The following is a 19,872-nucleotide window of genomic DNA, read 5'->3' as shown; positions in this document are numbered from 1 at the left end:
CTATCCTTTTCACGGACTTAAGATGACATTCTTTAGGAGCCGCTTGATATCATGCACATATGTACACACTTAGCATAATATCGGGACGGGAGGCACATAGATATAATTATGAACCAATCGTAGAACGGTAAACCTTTTGGTCAACCGGATTGCCATCCTTAGTCAAGTCAAGATGCCCACTAGTAGGCATGGGTGTATTCATACCTTTGCTTTCTTGCATGTTGAACTTCTTGAAAAGATCCTGGGTATACTTTGTTTGTGAGACAAAGGTACCTTCCTTAGTTTGCTTGATTTGCAACCCAAGGAAAAATTTGAGTTCACTCATCATAGACATCTCAAACTTCTCCGACATTAGCCTTCCGAACTTTTCACTAAAATGGGGGTTAGTAGAACCAAATATGATATCATCCACATAAATTTGGCATACAAATAGTTCTCCATTAACCCTTTTATTAAAAAGAGTAGAATCAAATTTCCCAATTTCAAAGACTTTTTCAATAAGAAACTTAGTCAAGAATTTATACCATACCATGCTCTAGGAGCTTGTTTAAGACCATAAAGAGCTTTGTGTAATGTGTAAACATGATCAGGTTTCTTGGGATTAACAAGCCGGGAGGTTATTTAACATAAACTTCCTCCTCAATTTCACCATTTAGAAAAGGCACACTTTTAATGTCCATTTGGTATAAAGTGATATCATGGTGATTGGCACAAGCAAGTAAAATGCAAATGGACTCAAGTCTAGCAACGGGGGCATATGTCTCACCATAGCCCATACCTTCGACTTGAGTGTAGCCTTGGGCGATAAGACGAGGCTTGTTGCGTACAACTTGTCCATCTTCATCTTGCTTATTCCGAAACACCCGCTTGGTTCCAATGACATTTTGATCATTATTGGGCTTCTCAACTAATGTCCATACTTGATTCCTCTCGAAGTTGTGTAGCTCTTCGTGCATAGCCTTTATCCAATCCGTATCCTCAAGAGATTCTTCAACTTTCATAGGTTCAATGCTAGAAATGAATGAGTAGTGTTCACAAAAGTTAGCCAAACGAGTTTTAGAGCGAGTGATTCTCCTAGTTTGAATATCATCGAATATTTGTTCGACGGGATGATCTCTTGAGACTCTTGCTCTAACTTGTGAGAGATTTTGCTTGTGTTGGGGTGGAACATCCTCATCATTGTATTCTTCTTCTTCTTCATTGTTGGTGGCGTTGTCGTTTTCTTGTGGAGGTGGAGAAGGATTTCGAGGTGGTTCATCTTGTTGTACTTCCACATTTCCTTCGTCTTGACGTGTTCCACTTGTGGACGCCTCCAAGTCGACTTGTGGTTCACCTTGACATGAAGTTGAGGCTTCCACTTGAATGGACGAAGTGCTCTCTTTCACCTCCGCTGGATGGATCTTCCCAATAGATAGATCTTGAATTGCTTTAGAGGGGTCTTTGTCTCCTACATCAATTGGAAATTGCTCTACTTGCGAGCCGTCAAATTTATCAAACTTCACATCTACCATCTCTTTAACCTTTCAGGTGAAATTGTTGTAGACACGGTGAGTGTGAGAGATTGAGCCATAACTGAGTAGAAAACCTTCATGAGACTTAGGAGCAAATTTTGAACGATGATGCTTATCAAGAATGTAGCACTTTGAGCCAAATACTCGAAAGTATCCGATTTGGGGTTTGTTACCGGTGAGTAGCTCATATGCCATTTTGCCGAGAAGCTTGTGAAGATATAGTCGATTTGTAGCATGACAAGCTGTCTCAACCGCTTCTTCCCAGAAGTGTCTTGGTGTCTTGTATTCATCAAGCATCATTCTTGCCATCTCAATAAGTGTCCGGTTCTTCCTTTCAACAACTCCACTTTGTTGAGGTGTGTACGTAGCTGAGAACTTATGTGAAATCCCTTGTTTGTCAAGAAAGGTATCTACATTTGTGTTCTTGAACTCCGTTTTGTTATCGCTTCAGACCTTCTTGATCTTCAATTCAAATTGATTTTGGGCCTTCCTAGCGAAATGCTTGAAGATCTTTTGGACCTGCGATTTGTCATCAAGAAAGAACATCCACGTAAATCTTGAAAAATCATCGACAATGACCAAACCGAAGGAGTTACCACCAATGCTATTATAAGCATTGGGACCGAAGAGATCCATGTGAAGTACCTCAAGTGGTCTTCTCGTGGTCATGATGTTCTTCACGGGATGACTTCGTCCAACTTATGACTAGCACATAATGCATCATATGACTAGAACATTTAAGCCTAACCCACTTTCTATGCATAGGGATTTTGCGAGCAAACAAATTATGGGAGCAAGAATCAACTAGCGTAGGAAGGAAAACAAGCATAACTTCAAGATTTTCAACACATAGAGGGGAAACTTGATACTGTTGAAATATGTAGAAGCATATATTCCTCTCTCATAATAATTTTCAATAGAATCATGAATGAATTCAAAAATATAGCTATCACATAAGGCATTCTTTTCATGATCCACAAGCATATAACTTATACTACTCTCCATATAAGCAAATTTCTTCTCATTCATAATAGTGGGAGCATCATATGAAACTCGAACACTATAAATTGCTTCCACATTAAAAGAGTAATGTTCAATAAAAGTATATTCAAAATTATGACAATAACATAAGTATCATCACAATAATCATCATAAGTAGCAACTTTGTTCTCATCATAGTCAACTAAAACCTTTTCTGGAATAGTGGAATTATTAATAAAAAATATATGACCTATCCAAATCCACTTTTATCTTTGTAATAAGATTCAACAACCTCCAAAATAGTGGGATAATTATTATCTAAAGTTTACACTCTTCCAAACACACTTTCATAAATATTGCAATCATCATAAATAGGAGGCATGCAATCATCATAACAAATTTGATCATTCAAAGTAGGAGACTAAAAAGATCATCTTCATTAAGCATAGCATCCCCAAGCTTGGGATAAACATTAATTACAGCAAATAAATTCTCAAACATGGCATTCTTATCAAACATAACATCCCCAAGCCCGTGGCTTGGCATATCATAAGCATAATCACTCTCATAATAATAGTATGAATAGCACCAATAGTATGACAATTATTATCATCATAATTTCCCAAGTTGGTGCCAAAAACATTTTCAAGATTATAAGAAGTATCATTATCTTTCCAATCATAATCATCACAACAAGCAATAGGCATAACAAAATCATCATCAAATGCTTCATCTTCCACAATTATTTTTGATCCATTTTCATGAGGCAGAATGCTACTTCTTGAGCTTGTGTTGGTTTTTCCCTTGAAGAGGAAAGGGTGATGCAGCAAAGTAGAGATAAGTATTTCCCTCAGTTTGAGAACCAAGGTATCAATCCAGTAGGAGACAACGCACAAATCACCGAATACCTACACAAACAATCAAACAAACTTGCACCCAACGCGATAAAGGGGTTGTCAATCCCTTCACAGTTACTTGCAAAAGTGAGATCTGATAGAGATAGGTAAACAATAAAGTATTTTTTTTGGTATTTTTGGTTTATAGATCAGAAAGTAAAAGATTGCAAGAATAGTAGATCGGAAACTAAAATTGTAGATCAGAAACTTGTATGATGGAAAATAGACCCGGGGGCCATAGGTTTCACTAGAGGCTTCTCTCAAGATAGAAAATAATACGGTGGGTGAACAAATTACTGCCGAGCAATTGATAGAAAAGCGCAAAGTTATGACGATATCTAAGGCAAGGGTCATGAATATAGGCATCACGCCTGTGTCAAGTAGACCGAAACGATTCGGCATCTACTACTATTACTCCATACATCGACCGCTATCTAGCATGCATCTAGAGTATTAAGTTCATAAAGAACGGAGTAACGCATTAAGTAAGATGACATGGTGTAGAGGAATTAACTCAAGCAATATGATGAAAACCTCATCCTTTTACCCTCGATGCCAACAATACAATACGTGCCTTGCTGCCCCTCCTGTCACTGGGAAAGGACACCGCAAGATTGAACCCAAAGCTAAGCACTTCTCCCATTGCAAGAAAAACCAATCTAGTTGGCCAAACCAAACCGATAGTTCGAAGAGACTTGCAAAGATATCAAATCATGTATATAAGAATTCAGAGAAGAGTCAAATAATATTCATACACAAGCTGATCATAAATCCACAATTCATCGGATCTCGGCAAACACACCGCAAAAAAGTATTACATCGAATGGATCTCCAAGAACATTGAGGAGAACATGGTATTGAGAATCAAAGAGAGAGAAGAAGCCATATAGCTACTAGCTATGGACCCATAGGTCTGTGGTAAACTACTCACGCTTCATCGAAAGGGCAATGGTGTTGATGTAGAATCCCTCTGTGATAAAATCCCTCTCCGACAGGACGTCAAAAAAGGCCCCTAGATGGGATCTCACGGGTACAGAAGGTTGCACCGGTGGACAAGTGTTTCCGTGGATGACTCCGTTGGTTTGGGGATATATGGGAATATATAGGCGAAAGAATTAGGTCAGGAGGTGCACGAGGGGCCCACAAGGGTGGGGGCGCGCCCTACCCCCCTGGGCGCGCCCTCCGTCCTTGTGGCCGCCTCCTGACTCCTCGGACTTCATATCCAAGTCTCCTGGTTGTCTTCTGGTCCAAGAAAAATCATCGCAGAGGTTTTATTCCGTTTGGACTCCGTTTGGTATTCCTTTTCTATGAAACTCAAAAACAGGGGGAAAACAGGAACTGGCACTGGGCTCTAGGTTCATAGGTTAGTCCCAAAAATAATATAAAATAGCATATTAATGCATATAAAACATCTAAAATAGGTAATATAATAGCATGGAACAATAAAAAATTATAGATACATTAGAGACGTATCAAGCATCCCCAAGCTTAATTCTTGCTCGTCCTCGAGTAGGTAAATGATACAAACAGAATTTTTGAGGTGGAATGCTACCTAACATATTTATCCATGCAATTTTCTTTATTTTGGCATGAATGTTCAGATCCATAATATTCAAAACAAAAGTTTAATATTGACATAAAAACAATAATACTTCAGGCATACTAACAAGGCAATTATGTCTTCTCAAAATAACATCCAAAGAAAGTTTATCCCTACAAAATCATATAGTCTGGCTATGCTCCATCTTCACCACACAAAATACTCAAATCATGCACAACCCCGGTTTCAGCCAAGCAATTGTTTCATACTTTAGTATTCTCAAACTTTTTTAACTTTCACACAATACATGAGCGTGAGCCATGGACATAGCACTATAGATGGAATAGAATATGGTGGTTGCGGAGAAGTCAAAAAGAGGGAGATAGTCTCACATCAACTAGGCGTATCAACGGGCTATGGAGATTCCCATCAATAGATATTAATGTGAGTGAGTAGGGATTGCCATGCAACGGATGCACTAGAGCTATAAGTTTATGAAAGCTCAAAAAGAAAAACTAAGTGGGTGTGCATACAACTTGCTTGCTCATGAAGACCTAGGGCAATTTGAGGAAGCTCATTGTTGGAATATACAAGCCAAGTTCTATAATGAAAAATTCCCACTAGTATATGAAAGTGACAAAATAGTAGACTTTCTATCATGAAGATCATGGTGCTACTTTGAAGCACAAGTGTGGAAAAAGGATAGTAACATTGCCCCTTCTCTCTTTTTCTCTCATTTTTTGTTTGGCTTCTTTGGCCTTTTTTTTATTTCCTCACATGGGACAATACTCTAATAATGATGATCATCATACTTCTATTTACTTACAACTCAAAAAATTACAACTCGATACTTAGAACAAAAATATGACTCTATGTGAATGCCTTGGGCGGTATACCGAGATGTGCAATGAATCAAGGGTGACATGTATGAAAGAGTTGTGAAAGGTGGCTTTGCCACAAATACGATGTTAATTACATGATCATGCAAAGCAATATGACAATGACGAAACGTGTCATAATAAATTGAACGGTGGAAATTTGCATGGCAATATATCTTGGAATGGCTATGGAAATGCCATAGTAGGTAGGTATGGTGGCTGTTTTGAGGAAGGTATATGATACCGACGAAAGTTGGGCGGCACAAGAGAGGCTAACAATGGTGGAAGGGGGAGAGTGCGTATAATCCATGGACTCAACATTAGTCATAAAGAACTCACATACTTATTGCAAAAATCTATTAGTCATTGAAACCAATCACTACGCGCATGCTCCTAGGGGAAGGGTTGGTAGGAGTTAACCATCGTGCGATCCCGACCTCCACACAAAGGATGACAATCAAAAAATACCTCATGCTTCAACTTCGTTACATAACGGTTCACCATACGTGCATGCTACGGGAATCACAAACATCAACACAAGTATTTCTCAAATTCACAATTACTTCACTTGCATAAAATGCTATAAAAATATTGAAATGTCATATATAATAGCATGACACAGTAAAAAAATCTAGATATGTTTGAAACATATCACCCCTGTGAAATTAATAACGACATAGAAGGATTGGGCCTCATAAATCCTAGAGCTATCTAATTTCCACACCATTTCACCAGGTACAAAATCTTAATGTAGACATGATACTATTTGCACTAGATGATTCCACTTTTGCATCATATCTTCGTTAAAACCTCTCCTAAAGGTTAGTTTCAACTGATTCCTACCCCAAGCCTCTTGAATAGAAACATTAGGTTCATTGTACGTAAAATATAATTCAAAAAACTGAATTACCAAATTGGGACTACCAAACTGCTAATACTCCCAGAATCTCATCAATTTACCATCAACAACCAGCCATTGATAACCAAAAGGAAGCAACCTTAACTGCTTACAGAATGCCCTTCCAAGAACGAGAAGCAACATTGTCTCCACAACAAAAGATGGCTCTTGTATTTTGTATTTATAGTCAATGTTAGCTCCCAATATTTTTCTACATCTAAGTAATATCTTGTAATCTAAGAACTCAAAGAGCAATGTTGAGATATCTCATTTTGGGGATAACCAAATTCCAAAACTCTCTTTTCATACTCATCGATCCCCAATTAGATAAATGTTTTTGATCGTACAATTAAAGGTATTTTCCATGACCATCATAATTATCCCAAAGGCAATGCGCCATTTGAGAGTTGATGACTCTAATGGCCCAAGAAGGGAAGTTGATAACAGATAAAATATATGCATGAATGCTTGCAAGACATGCTTTAATGAGAACCACCACTCGTATGCCCGAGCACAAGATAAGAGCATCTACACCCGAAATTGGAAAATCTAGCCCCTCAAACGCCTGCACTGACTGCACATGCATCATATGTTGGCTTCCACATCTGCGTCCCTCATATCTGAAACCTCAAAACCATGCAAACCATGCAACACTACATATAAAGCATAAAACACGATCAACTAGCTAGATCATCATTGCATCGCTAGACAAAACCACATAGTTCATCGAAGGTTCATCGACGGACACTACAAATTCATACAACAAATACTTAGAGCATAGATAAAACAAAACAAAACAGGGAAGGGCGGAGGAAATCACCATTTCCGCGTCGGCCCCTTCCCCTTCCAGCCATCAGCACGGTTGTGCCCCTCCTCCATGAAGGCATCAACGTGCGGAGGTGCGTCGTCATCAGAGCTGGAGCCCTCCATTAGGTCAAAGGAGTCGAAGCTGCACCTTTTGCCCGACAGCCTACGCAGTAGGCGGTCTTGCTCCTTCGCATGCCGGGCCACCTTCGCCTTCACTGACGCCTCCTTGTTTGCCTCGCGCTTCGACAACTCGATGGCGAGTCGGAATGCCTTGGCATTCTTGTTGCGTAGGCGACACAGATCCATCTCTGCCGTCGAGAGAGAGTGACGGTGGACCGATGCGAGGAGCATAGCCTAGGGATCGACCGACGCGTGGACAACGCCTCCCTCGCCCGCTCCCGCTCTCGCTCGCGTCAGGTTGCGCTAGCCTCGGACTCGGACACCCTCGTGTGCGTCGGCGCCGACGCGGGCATGAGTACCCAGTGGTGGCCGGGTACCACTTCCGAAGTAGAGGATGGTGGAGGTACGCGCCGTACCTGAAGTAGCGGCGGAGCAACGGGAGCTGCGCGCCGGGCGGGAAGGACCGGCGACGTCGCCGACGCTGCGTCGACAGGCGGTGGGTGCTGATGAAGTAGATCCGTCGTTGCCGGATTTGCCTTGGTCGAGCTGCGAACGCCTCAACGCGATGCGGAGGGCGATCTCCTTCACATTGTCGGGCTCCGTGCGAGGGCTCCGCTTCACGCAAGAGGCTCACCCAGTCGTCGTCGGAGCCGGATTCCCCACCGAAGGCAGTGCTCTTTCAGTCGCCGGCCTTCAAATGGGTTCGAAGGGGGTCGGAAGTGGAGTGGATAGATAGGGGATTGTAGTGGAGTTTGGATTAAATGCGGTCTAGGGTTTTTCGGATAGGAATATTGCAGGGCACGTGTGGGTCAGGCTGGGCCAAACCAACGTGGCGAACGCGTCCGAGCATTTACGGATGGTTTAAGGACCTGTTCGAATCGGTTTTTTACAATCAGTCAATGACCGGACCGTCTGTCCGAGTGTTTGGGGCCGGTTTGGGACGTCCGGCCGTTGATGCTGGTTGCCCTTTGTTCCCAGCTTCCGTCAGAGATTTGTTGGTATGGTTGGAAACCGAAGACCTTTTTTCTTTTTTGAAACTGGAACCCCATGATCAACTGCAGACAGCTCACTCTAAGCAGCAAAAACGCAAAATGATTCGTAAATTGATATTTCCATGGACCCAACAGACGAGTCTCCCGAAGCCTTGCTTTTGCGTCCTATAGCATAGCTGCTTTAGGGCATCTCCAACGGCAATCCATAAAAATCCTCCCGTATTTGTTCATGGATATAGATTTGCGGACACGAATATGGATGAACACCATCTAACCGTAGTCGCATATATTTTCACAACTAACTCAAATTGACCGGACAAAATCAAGTCTGGAATTCATATAAACACGGCCGAATTTGATATAAACATATCGGATTACATATAAACATGACGGATTTCATTACAAATACATCAAAGAGGTCCTAGGCGGGCTCTGGAGTATAATTAATGCATGATCTAAATGATCGACGGCGTCTCGTCCCCGTCTCCGGCCATCAGCCCCGAGAACTGAAACTTCACTGTATCCAGTTTCGCCTCGGTGCTCTCCACCTCCGCCTCCGTGAGCTCCGCCTCCAGAGCCCCGGGAACTGAAGTTGTCTGCCTCGACGTCGGCGCCAAGCGACTAATCGACCGAAGATGCTCAGCCCACCAAGCTTGGCGTCAACGAGAGGGGAGGAGCGGTGGCCTTCCTGGGACATGAGCGACGACGACCTACCGTGCACTACTCTTTCTCGATGCCGACGGCGCCCGCAGACGTGACGACTTCTTCATGGTCATGGCGCTGGGGCGCGGCCTCCTTGTCATCGGTGTCTCCAAACCACGCCTCGTCCGCCTCGTCGTCGCACTCTTGTCGGCGGCTGCCACCTACGCCACCCGCTGCCGGTACCGCCAGCAGGCGAGGCAGATCTCGCGAGCGGAGCGGTAGGCCTCGAGCAGCGTCTCCTGTTTCGCCAGATCCGCGTCCGGACGACTGCCCTGTCAACGGTGACCCGCTCCTCCGCCTGTAGTTGGCGTCGGCCTGCGCCTCCCGAAACTGCTCCACCCGCTCCTTCCGCACCATGTCCATATAATGGGCACGGGCCTCACCGATGGTCATGGTGCAATGCACCGGCGAGGGTGAAGCAAAGGAGGAGGGTGCAGCGGAGGAAGAGGAGGGTGGCGCTGGCCCGTCGGAGGAGGCGTCCTCCATTTGCACGTCCTCCGGCTGCCTGCTAGTCGGCAACAATGGCGGCAATGGCCTTCTTATGCTCCGAATCAGCCCGTTCCAGAGAGCTTTGGCGGTGGAGGGATCCATGCCGAGGAGTGGTGCGAAGAGGGATGACTATGGCCATGGCCAGGGCACCGGGGCGGTGGTTTATATAGCACCGGTGGGCGGCAGAGGGACGGACGGGCGGCACTGGAGGAGACACCTTGACAACCGCATGCCATCATTGCGGGTGGCAGACGGACGGACGAGCGACTGTCGTGTCGTTTTGAACGCGTGGCAGTCACCCGCACTGGGAAGCGGTGCGGGCGGTGCTTTCGCGCCAGCGCGCCGCTTCAATGCTGACGCCAGTGAGCGGTCGCATCCACTCTGGCCGAGCATGAATGTGGGCGCTGATGCTCTGGAGCGGCGCTGACCGAAAACGCACAGGAGGGGGAAGGGGTTTTTCGTGGGCCAGGGGTGGTCAGAAGCGGGGATTGAGATCGATCCGGACTCCACCAGACTTCCCCACTTTTGTCTCCGTTTGCGGGAGAAATCGTGTTTGAAATGTCCTGCAGATCAATATAGTTCGGCGTTGAATGACTTCCACGGTCCGAATCGTGCAATCCGAACGGTTGTGAAAGGTTTATGGGTCGATGTTGGAGATGCCCTTACTACCAGAAGCAAACGATAGTAGCAGTACCATTTTGAGCGGGCGTGTCATGGCTTCACGTGATTAGGAATAATAGGTTCACCGAATAATCTGCAGATAATGGTGGCGGACGTGCAATGCATTGCTGCGTCCTCCCTCGCCAACTAGCATCCAGGGTGGTTAGCAACTTAGCATAGCACAGGCCGTACAGATTCAGAGCAGAAGAAGGAATATCATATTGGACAAGCTAGCTACAACGGAGCATCTTGATCTTGACCACCGAGATTTGATTAGTTCAACAGCGCTTCACGTCGCTATTAGATTATAATAATGGTCGTGCAGTGCTTCTAGAGGCATTTCGCGTCCAATTAGGCGCTGGTTTAAGCAATCATCTCTGCTGTTGCACACCAGTTCGGTCCATTATCGGAAGGTTTGGGACTCACCTGGGACTGACCAAGACGTGCTGCTGGTCAACACAGGCTAGCTAGCTTTACCTAGCTTATTAAATCCGGCATCATTGACTAACCAAGAACGAATACCAGCAGTCACTCAAGCGCACGTTCCATCGGCTACTGCTCAGATTCTGTGAAGTAATTGACCAGTTACTGTTGCTTGCTCCATTGTGTCTGCTGCATGCTCCTGCCCATGTCACCCGTTTGCCTACTGCAGTGAAGAAACTGAAAGGCATGACGAGGCCGTCAGGTTCAGAAAAGACTAGTAGCAACAGTTAGACAAAGTCGAGTAGCAGCAGCACTGCACTCATCATCCCTGGTGCTTCCCGTGCAAGCCTGTCCCTTGTGACCACGGCCTAATGATTGTGTTTAATAAGCCCTCATGTGTAATTGTCTTTAACAACTCGTTTCCCGCCGGATCGTGATCTGTGTTATTGTACTGCTTGCTCGTCTAGTTCGAGGCTCAACGCGGGGAGGGGGCCTCGACGCACTCCCTGACCTCACTGGCCCGCAAGTTGCAAATGATCACGGCCCGTTAATTCAGTTTTAGTTGGAGTATAATGCAGAAGCCCTTTTTTTCCCCTACCTGCATGTGCAACCGGAGCTGGGTGCACTGCATTGGTCATTATTACCGTCGTGATCGACGTAGTTAGCTAAGCCAGCACTGCCGGATTTAGCCAGATGCAGTGTGCGCCTACTTTGCTGTGCATCGTGGCATCAAAAGTGGAGACCACGGCCCTCTAGATTCACCGCCATGCTCCAGCTTTGCAAGCCACCATTTGTTTATCCCTCTCTCTGGATTCCCGCTGTTTTAGCGCAAACTTTGCGGAAAGATATATAGGGCTGTGGTCTGAGGGAAAAGGCTCGCGGGTCCTGGGAAATGGTCTCCGCGACAGCGGTAGACCACTTGGCGCGCTCTTAGCCGTCGTCACATGTCATGCTTTGGCTGTTTTCGTTGAGTTTTTATTTTTATTTTTTCTCACGCGTTTTTGGCTTTTTATAAGTTTTTTTTTTTGTTTTTTGGCTTTTTAGTTTTTCACCGGTCTTTCTTAGGCTTTCGACAAAATTTTCTTAAAAATTTTTGCGTGAATAAACATGTTTTTTTTTCTTTCGCAAAAGGCACGGTTTTGCTTCCGTGAGAGGCACGACCGTGCCCTTTGGAAACGGAAAAAGGTAACGCGTTTTTTGCTTCCGCGAGAGGCACCACCGTGTCCTTTGGAAACGGAAAAATGTAACGCGTTTTTTGCTTCCGCGAGAGGCACGAATTTACTTTCACGAGAGATACAGTTGTGCCTCTCTAAAACAGAAAAAACGCGTTCTTTCTTTCCGCGAGAGGCACGGTCGTGCCTCTTAGAAATGAAAAAAGAGTGTTTTTCCTTCCACAAGGGACATGTATTTGCTTCCGTGAGAGACGTGGAAGGCTTTCGAAAAGGATAAAAAACGTTCTTCCGGTGTGGTTTTTTCGTCCGGTTTTTTCGTGAAAAAAAGTTTATCAAAACTTATTAACATGAGATCTAGTTTTGAAGATCTCGACGCAAGAAATCCTATGGTGAAAACGGTTCAAAATTTGGACGCACAGTTTAAGGGATAAAACGTTTTGAATAAACAAATGTATGAAAAAGGGAAAACTCCCAGGTTGCGACAAATGCGTCCATGCAACACGCCACTTGTCGCAATCCGGTGAGGTGGAAGTGATATTTGGAAGGAGTACTCCTCAATTAGTGATTTCGTTGCTAGCAGCCTTGTGCGCCAACTCGCCACCCTGCGCTCCACTTGCTTGGGTCGGCCCAATACGGGGCTGCACACTCACATGTCTCTTCCTTCGGGTTGCTCGTCCTTTGTTCGTTCAGTCGATGGTTGACCGTTGAATTTTTGAAAAAACCAAAAAAACACAAAACCTGGAGTTGAAAACTTCATGAATATGAAAGAAAATTCATGAATTTGAAAATACTTCATGGATTTTGTAAAAAAACTTTGTGAATTTTAAAAAGTTCATCAATTTCGTGAAAAGAATCGCAGACTTGGAAAAAGTTCGCGGATTAAAAAAAACATAAGATTTGGGAAAAATTGAGGGTTTGAAAAACATTCGTGCATTTTTAAAAAAGCATTCATGGATTCAAAAAAAAGCTCACGTATTTGAAACATGTTACATGTTTTGTAAAATGTTCACGAATTTGAAAAAGTTTTCTACTTGATTTTTTCACACATTTGAGAAAAAGGAAAATAAAAAAAGAAAAAAGGAACAAAAGAGGTCCAGAAAACAAAAACATGAAATAAGAAAAATCGGACAAAAGCTTGACAGAACCGAGAACAGGAGCTTCCCGCTACTGCCTTATATGGGCTGGCCCATAAAGGTTCTATCACGAGGAGGGGTTGTGCGTGTTGTACGAATTTGCCTTTAAACGGCGCGTGAAGCATCAAATAGGAGTCGGTTGTACAGACAACCCTAAAAATTAAAGAAAGTACATCAAAATCTTGGCCCGAACCCATTCTTCCTCCCAATAGGACCAATGGTGCGCCACCGCACGACACTCCATTGTCGCCCGTCACTAGTTTTCTAAGGTGCTACATTTCCCTTCGTGGCCCACGAACCTACAGGACATTTTCACTACTAACATAGTCCTTGCATAGTGGTCATGTAAGGTGTACTATATAAAACATCATGATCCAATTCAGTATAAACCAAGGCAATTAGGTCGCCTCAAGTATTGCTATAGCCCTGCTTCAAAGTCTGTCGTTGGCCGCAAACACGAAACATCAAGACCACAGTTCTACTGACCATCGCCATGGAGAAGAAGTCATCACAAGCAAAAGAACAATGGATCCAAGAGTCAGAATTCCTCGTAACCCTTACGCCAAAACCAACATGTCATTTTTTTTATCGTGAACGATAAGTCATCAAGGCCACGGGCCTACTTGACCATCGCCCTAGATTTATTTTTGGGCCATGGAAAAATTCTTCTTTCCTTAATTTTCATGATGGGTTGCGATATCTTATGGGTTTTAGGCATGGGAGGATGCAACTTTTGGAAGTGTTAGGAAGGAGATCAAGAAGGCAAAAGCGGAGCTAGAGAGGCTTCGGAGTGTTCCGTCTAGGACTGCTCCAAATCACCTTGAGCAAAAGTTGAATGAACGACTGGTTGAGCTCTATCATAGGGAGGAGTTAATGTGGAGACAAAGATCGCGCATACAGTGGCTGACTGCGGGTGATCGCAACACAAATTTTTTTCACATGAGAGCAAATATGCGGCGTAGGAAGAATATGATTCGAGCTCTACACAATGCGCTGGGTATAAGAGTAGAGGACAAGGCTGAGATGAAACAACTTGTGACAGATTTCTATAAAACCTTGTACACGACGGAAGGTGTACAGGGGGTAGATGATGTATTACAACATGTGCCTCGGAAAGTGACACCAGAGATGAATGCTTCGCTTTGCGCTCCTTACACAAATGAGGAAGTAAAACAGGCCCTGTTTCAGATGTTTCCTACAAAGGCACCGGGGCCAGATGGTTTTCCTGCACACTTCTATCAGCGCCACTGGGACATTTGTGGGGATGAAGTAACTAAAGTGGTGCTTCGGATCGTCCATGGAGAGGAGACTGCTGCAAGCATTAATGATACGGTACTCGTGTTGATACCCAAGGTACAAAATCCCACTCTACTTACCCAGTTTAGGCCTATCAGCCTTTGCAATGTGATTTATAAAATAGCTTCTAAAGTGGTGTCGAATAGATTGAAGTTGATATTACCAGATATTATCTCAAAGGAGCAATCAGCCTTTGTTCCCGGGAGGTTGATCACGGATAATATTATTTGTGCGTATGAATGTTTGCACTTCATGAAGAGAAACAGATCCAAGACAAACAGCTTTTGTGCACTTAAGCTTGATATGATGAAGGCATATGACAGACTAGAGTGGCCTTATCTAAAGGCAATTATGGTTAAGCTTGGCTTTGCACCAGATTGGATCCATACAGTTATGAGCATGATCACTTCTGTTTCATTCTCGGTCTTGTTTAATGGAGAAAGATTAGAGAGCTTCTCACCTTCCAGGGGTATCAGGCAGGGAGATCCTATTTCCCCTTACTTATTCTTGATTGCAGCGGAGGGCCTTTCGTGCCTTTTAAAACACAGTTCTCAGTCATTAGTGCTCGGTGGCATAAAGGTGGCACCCACGGCTCCGGTAGTGAACCACCTTTTGTTTGCAGATGACAGCCTGCTGCTTTTCAAGTCTAGTGTCCAGGGGGCAAATGAGGTTTCAAACCTACTTGATGCATATTGCTTGGCTTCGGGCCAAAGGGTAAACTATGATAAATCGTCCATATTTTTCAGTAAGGGATGCCCGGAGACCCTTAGGGTGGAGATAAAGAATATACTTAATGTGCAGAATGAGTCTTTGAGTGAAAAGTATTTGGGTCTGCCGACCGATGTTGGACAGTCCAAAAATGGCACCTTTAAATATTTACGAGACAGAGTTTGGGAAAGGATAAAGGGATGGATGGAGAAACTTTTATCAGTGGCAGGAAAGGAGGTTCTCATAAAATCTGTGGCTCAAGCTTTACCAGTTTTTTCGATGTCTTGCTTCAGATTACCTCGAGGCCTTTGTGGAAGCATTACGTCACTCATTCGTCAATTTTGGTGGGGGAGCAAGAGAGGCAAGAGGAAACCATGTTGGGTAGCTTGGGATTTGATGACCCGACCGAAAAGTTTGGGAGGACTTGGCTTTCGGGATATAGAAATCTTCAACTTGGCACTTTTGTCTCGGCAAATTTGGAGATTATTGAATGATCCCTCCTCTCTTAGTGCACAAATCCTTAAAGCATCATATTTTCCACAATGTACAGTCCTTGAAGCTCAACTAGGTCCACATCCTTCTCAGGTGTGGCGATCTATACTTGATGGGAGAGATATTATCACCCAAGGAGCTATCCGGCGTATTGGTGATGGAACTACCACGAACATATGGCAACATAGTTGGATCCTAAGGGACGGAATGATGAAGCCGGTGGCCTCCTTAGTTGCTGACCCACCGCAACTGGTTTCTGATCTGATCGACCACACTAGAGCTGCGTGGCGAGAGGACTTGCTTAGACAGGTGTTCATACCCATTGATGTGGAGGCGATCTTGCAAATACCGCTCTGTACACGGCGTGTGGACGATTTCTGGGCATGGAATGATGATCCAAGGGGGCGTTTTTCTGTACGGTCAGCTTATAAGATGATTGTCAAGATCAAGATTGGGCGCGAGGCATGGCTGGAGGAAAGGGAGGATCCTTCCAACTCTGAACATGAGATGAGGGGGTGGAACTCGCTATGGAACATGTCAGTGCCACCGAAACTACGCTTTTTCACTTGGCGATTGGCGCAACACTCACTCCCTACGGGAGATGTCCTAAACCATCGTCATATGGCCACTACGAGTGCTTGCTCCCTATGCGGAGGGCAGGATAGCTGGCGGCATTCTTTGCTGGAGTGTAATGTGTCTAGGTGTGTGTGGGCACTTTCAGAAGCCGAGATGGTCGAGCACATGTGGGCAACCTCAGAACCTGACGCACGGCTGTGGCTCTTTGCCATGAATGACTCTCTTCCACCGGAGTAATTTCAGTTGATGATTGTTACTTTATGGGCGATTTGGAGTGCAAGACGGAAAGCTATACATGAGGATATATACCGGACTCCGTTTGCCACTGACAACTTCATCAAAGCTTACTTATCAGACATAGAGTTTTTGAAGAAGAAGAAGGAGGAAGCACATGGGATAGCAGTACCACGACCCCGTACGTGGATTCCACCACCAACAGATTACTACAAACTCAATGTGGACGCGGCCGTGTCACGCCCAGGTACGTTTGGCGCAGTTGGTGTGGTTTGCAGGGATGAGAGAGGTTTGTTCATGGGAGCGTCAGCTCTCGTTTTCAGAGGACTGCACAACCCCCAAGTGCTAGAAGCACTAGCTGTTCGGGAGGCATTAGCACTTTCAGAAGATCTCTATATCAACCATTTACTTGTTGCCTCCGATTGCAAGGTGGTGGTAGATGCAATCAGACAGGGAAGCTCAGCAGAATTTGGAGCCATTGTCGAGGAAATCAAGACTAGAGCAACTACCTTTATTTCATGTTCGTTTACTCATGAGTATAGGACCTCCAATACGGAGGCCCATAATCTCGCAAAGCATGCGTTATCTTTAGGGTTTGGCCGACACACTTGGCTAGGACAACCCGGCGATCTTCTTTTTGTACCTATGAACATTATGATTCAGTAATAAAGCTTTGTGAGATTCTCAAAAAAAAAAAGCTCTAGTCTACCTCAAGTTGTTTGGGAGTAAAGGCTTTGTTCTTCTTCTTCTTCTTCTTCTTGTTACTTTTCAGGATGGCAAATTTATTTTAGTATCATGGAATTATTTTTTTGTAACATGGCAAATTATACTATTAGACCATGGTAAATTCTTTCTTTTCTTAGTGTTCATGATGGCAAATTTATTTTAGTACCATGGCAGTTTATTTTTTGTAACATGGCAAATTATATTTTTTGACCATGACAAACTTATTTTCGTACATACCTCATCATTTTGATTTTTTATCATACCAAGTCAAATTCATTTTTCTGTAAATCGTTTCTTTGGACCATGGCAATTTTATTTGTAGACACCATTTGAAATTTATTTGAGCAAACCATGGTAATTTTTTAATACCACTAGAAATTATTTGAACATGGCATGGCAATTTTATCATAACACACCAAAACAACCATTTTGTGTTTTTACTAAGGCATACCTAGCATTTGGGTAGGCAATTTAACATGGCAACTTTTTGTTTGTACTTTAAGATGATTTTTTAATATATGAATTTTAAACATGCCAAAACATTGACATTTCAAAATATATGTGATTTTTTACATGAACATGGAAACTTTTTTCCTGTGTTTTAAGCATGCCAAAATGTGTGTTTTTTTGTTTTTTCTCATACTATTTAGGTAAATTAAATAATTTTCATGATGTGTTTTTCTACCAACAATTTTCCCCAAGAGAAAGGCGATCCGGCTGAACCGCTAGAGGCACACTAAAGGGGCCTCTATCATAGGGGCTTGCGCGGGGACGTATCCTAGCAAAAAATGGAGAACTCCTAACCAACGCCTTAAGGCCTTGTACAATGGGAGGTGCTTAGAGAGGTGCTTAGAAAAATAAACCGAGTTTTTCTGAAGCATCGGTGCCTATTTCTATAGGAGAGACGCTTAGTTAAGCGTCTACCCTGTACAAATAAGCACCGGTGCTTAAGAAAAGTCTGTTTATTTCTTTAAGCACCTCCCCTAAGCACCTTCCATTGTACAAGGCCTAAGAGATAGTTAGGCCAACTACCGCCCTCCCCCTCCCCCGCTTGCGCGTACTAGGTTGGTCCAGCTACGCCTAGTTGGCAGGTGGACCTCCGATTGGTTGATAGGTGGATCAGTTGATGGCTGACTTTTGACAAAAATGACCTGAAAAAATTCGTAAAATTGGAAAAAAGCAATTTTTTGAAAAATAATCATAGATTTGAAAAGATTACACACTTTTTAAAATTTGTATATCAAAATTTCATTTTCTTGAAAAAATATATATTGGGTAAAAATATGAATTTGGAGAATGTTCATGAATACCGAAAACAATTCATAAATTTTAAAAAGTGCACATATATGAAAAAGTAAAAAATTTAAAAAGTTCATGGATTCTGAAAAAGAAAAATGCAAATTTCAAAAAAAGTGTCCGGATTAGTAAAAGGTTATTGGGTGTTGAAAAAAGTTCACAAAAACTGGAAAATATTGCGGATATGAAAAAAAATCACAGACTTGAAATAAGTTTGTGGGTTTAGGAAAGTAAACTAATTTGAAAAAAGTTCACAAATTTAGAAACTTTGTAATAAGCTTGGGAAATTTGGGAAAGAAACTGGGATTTGAGAAAAGTTCACGAAATTGATTTTCACACATTTAGAAAAGGTAAAAGGAATAAAAAAGAAAGAGAAAACAGAAAATTAAAAAAAGAGCAAAACTCATGCTGAACAAAAACAAAGTAAATAGTTCGAAAAGTAGCTAAACGTTCATTGGAAGGTCCCCAAAAACCAATGCTACTTTATATTTTACACTATTAAAAATGAAAAAAAAAGATGGGCTGAGCCCAAGGTGAAGAGGAGGTGCATGCTAGTTGCCAAATGGCCTTTACGTGACACTTAAGGCGCCAAACAGGGTTTTGGGACCAAAAGGCTGAAATCACTAATTAAGGGGTAACCCTTAGAAATGTCACTCCCATCTTTCTAGGTTGCGACTCGCAACCTTGGAGTTTTTCTTTTTTTTCATAGATTCATTTATTCAAAATATTTTACCTTTTAAATCGTGCTTCCAAAGCGCGAACCGTTTTCACCGTTGAATTTCTCGTGTCGAGATTTCAAAACTAGATCCCATGTTTATACGTTTCGTGGAACTATTTTTCACAAAAAATCCGACAAAAACAAAGCCGGAAGCACGATATTTTACCACTACTTTTTTTTTATTTCTAAGAGGCACAACTGTGCCTCTCGTGAAAATAAATTTGTGTCTCCATGTGAAGTAAATCAGTGCCTGTCGTGGAAGAAGAAAAAATATATTTTCTCTCTCTTTCCGAGAGGTTGTGCCTCTCCAGAAGCAAGTCTGCCTCCACAAGAAACAAATATGTGCCTCTTGCCGAAAAAACACATTTTTCTTTTTCCGAGAGGCACAACTGTGCCTATCACGGAAGAAAAAAACATGTTTTTTTTTTCTTTTTCAAGTGCCTCTCGTGGAATCAAAATTGTGCTTCCACGAGAAGAAAATATGTGCTTCCCATTTTTTCTCTTTCTGAGAGGCACTGTGCCTCACACAGAAGCAAACATGTGCCTCCACGAGCGGCAAAATATGTGTCTCTTGCGGAAGAAAACAATATTTCTTTTCCTTTTTCGATAGGCACCTCTCGCGGA

The sequence above is a fragment of the Triticum dicoccoides genome, chromosome 2B (genome assembly GCF_002162155.2).
Source record: "Triticum dicoccoides isolate Atlit2015 ecotype Zavitan chromosome 2B, WEW_v2.0, whole genome shotgun sequence".
Taxonomy (NCBI): domain Eukaryota; kingdom Viridiplantae; phylum Streptophyta; class Magnoliopsida; order Poales; family Poaceae; genus Triticum; species Triticum dicoccoides.
Note: the sequence above shows the minus strand (reverse complement) of the source record.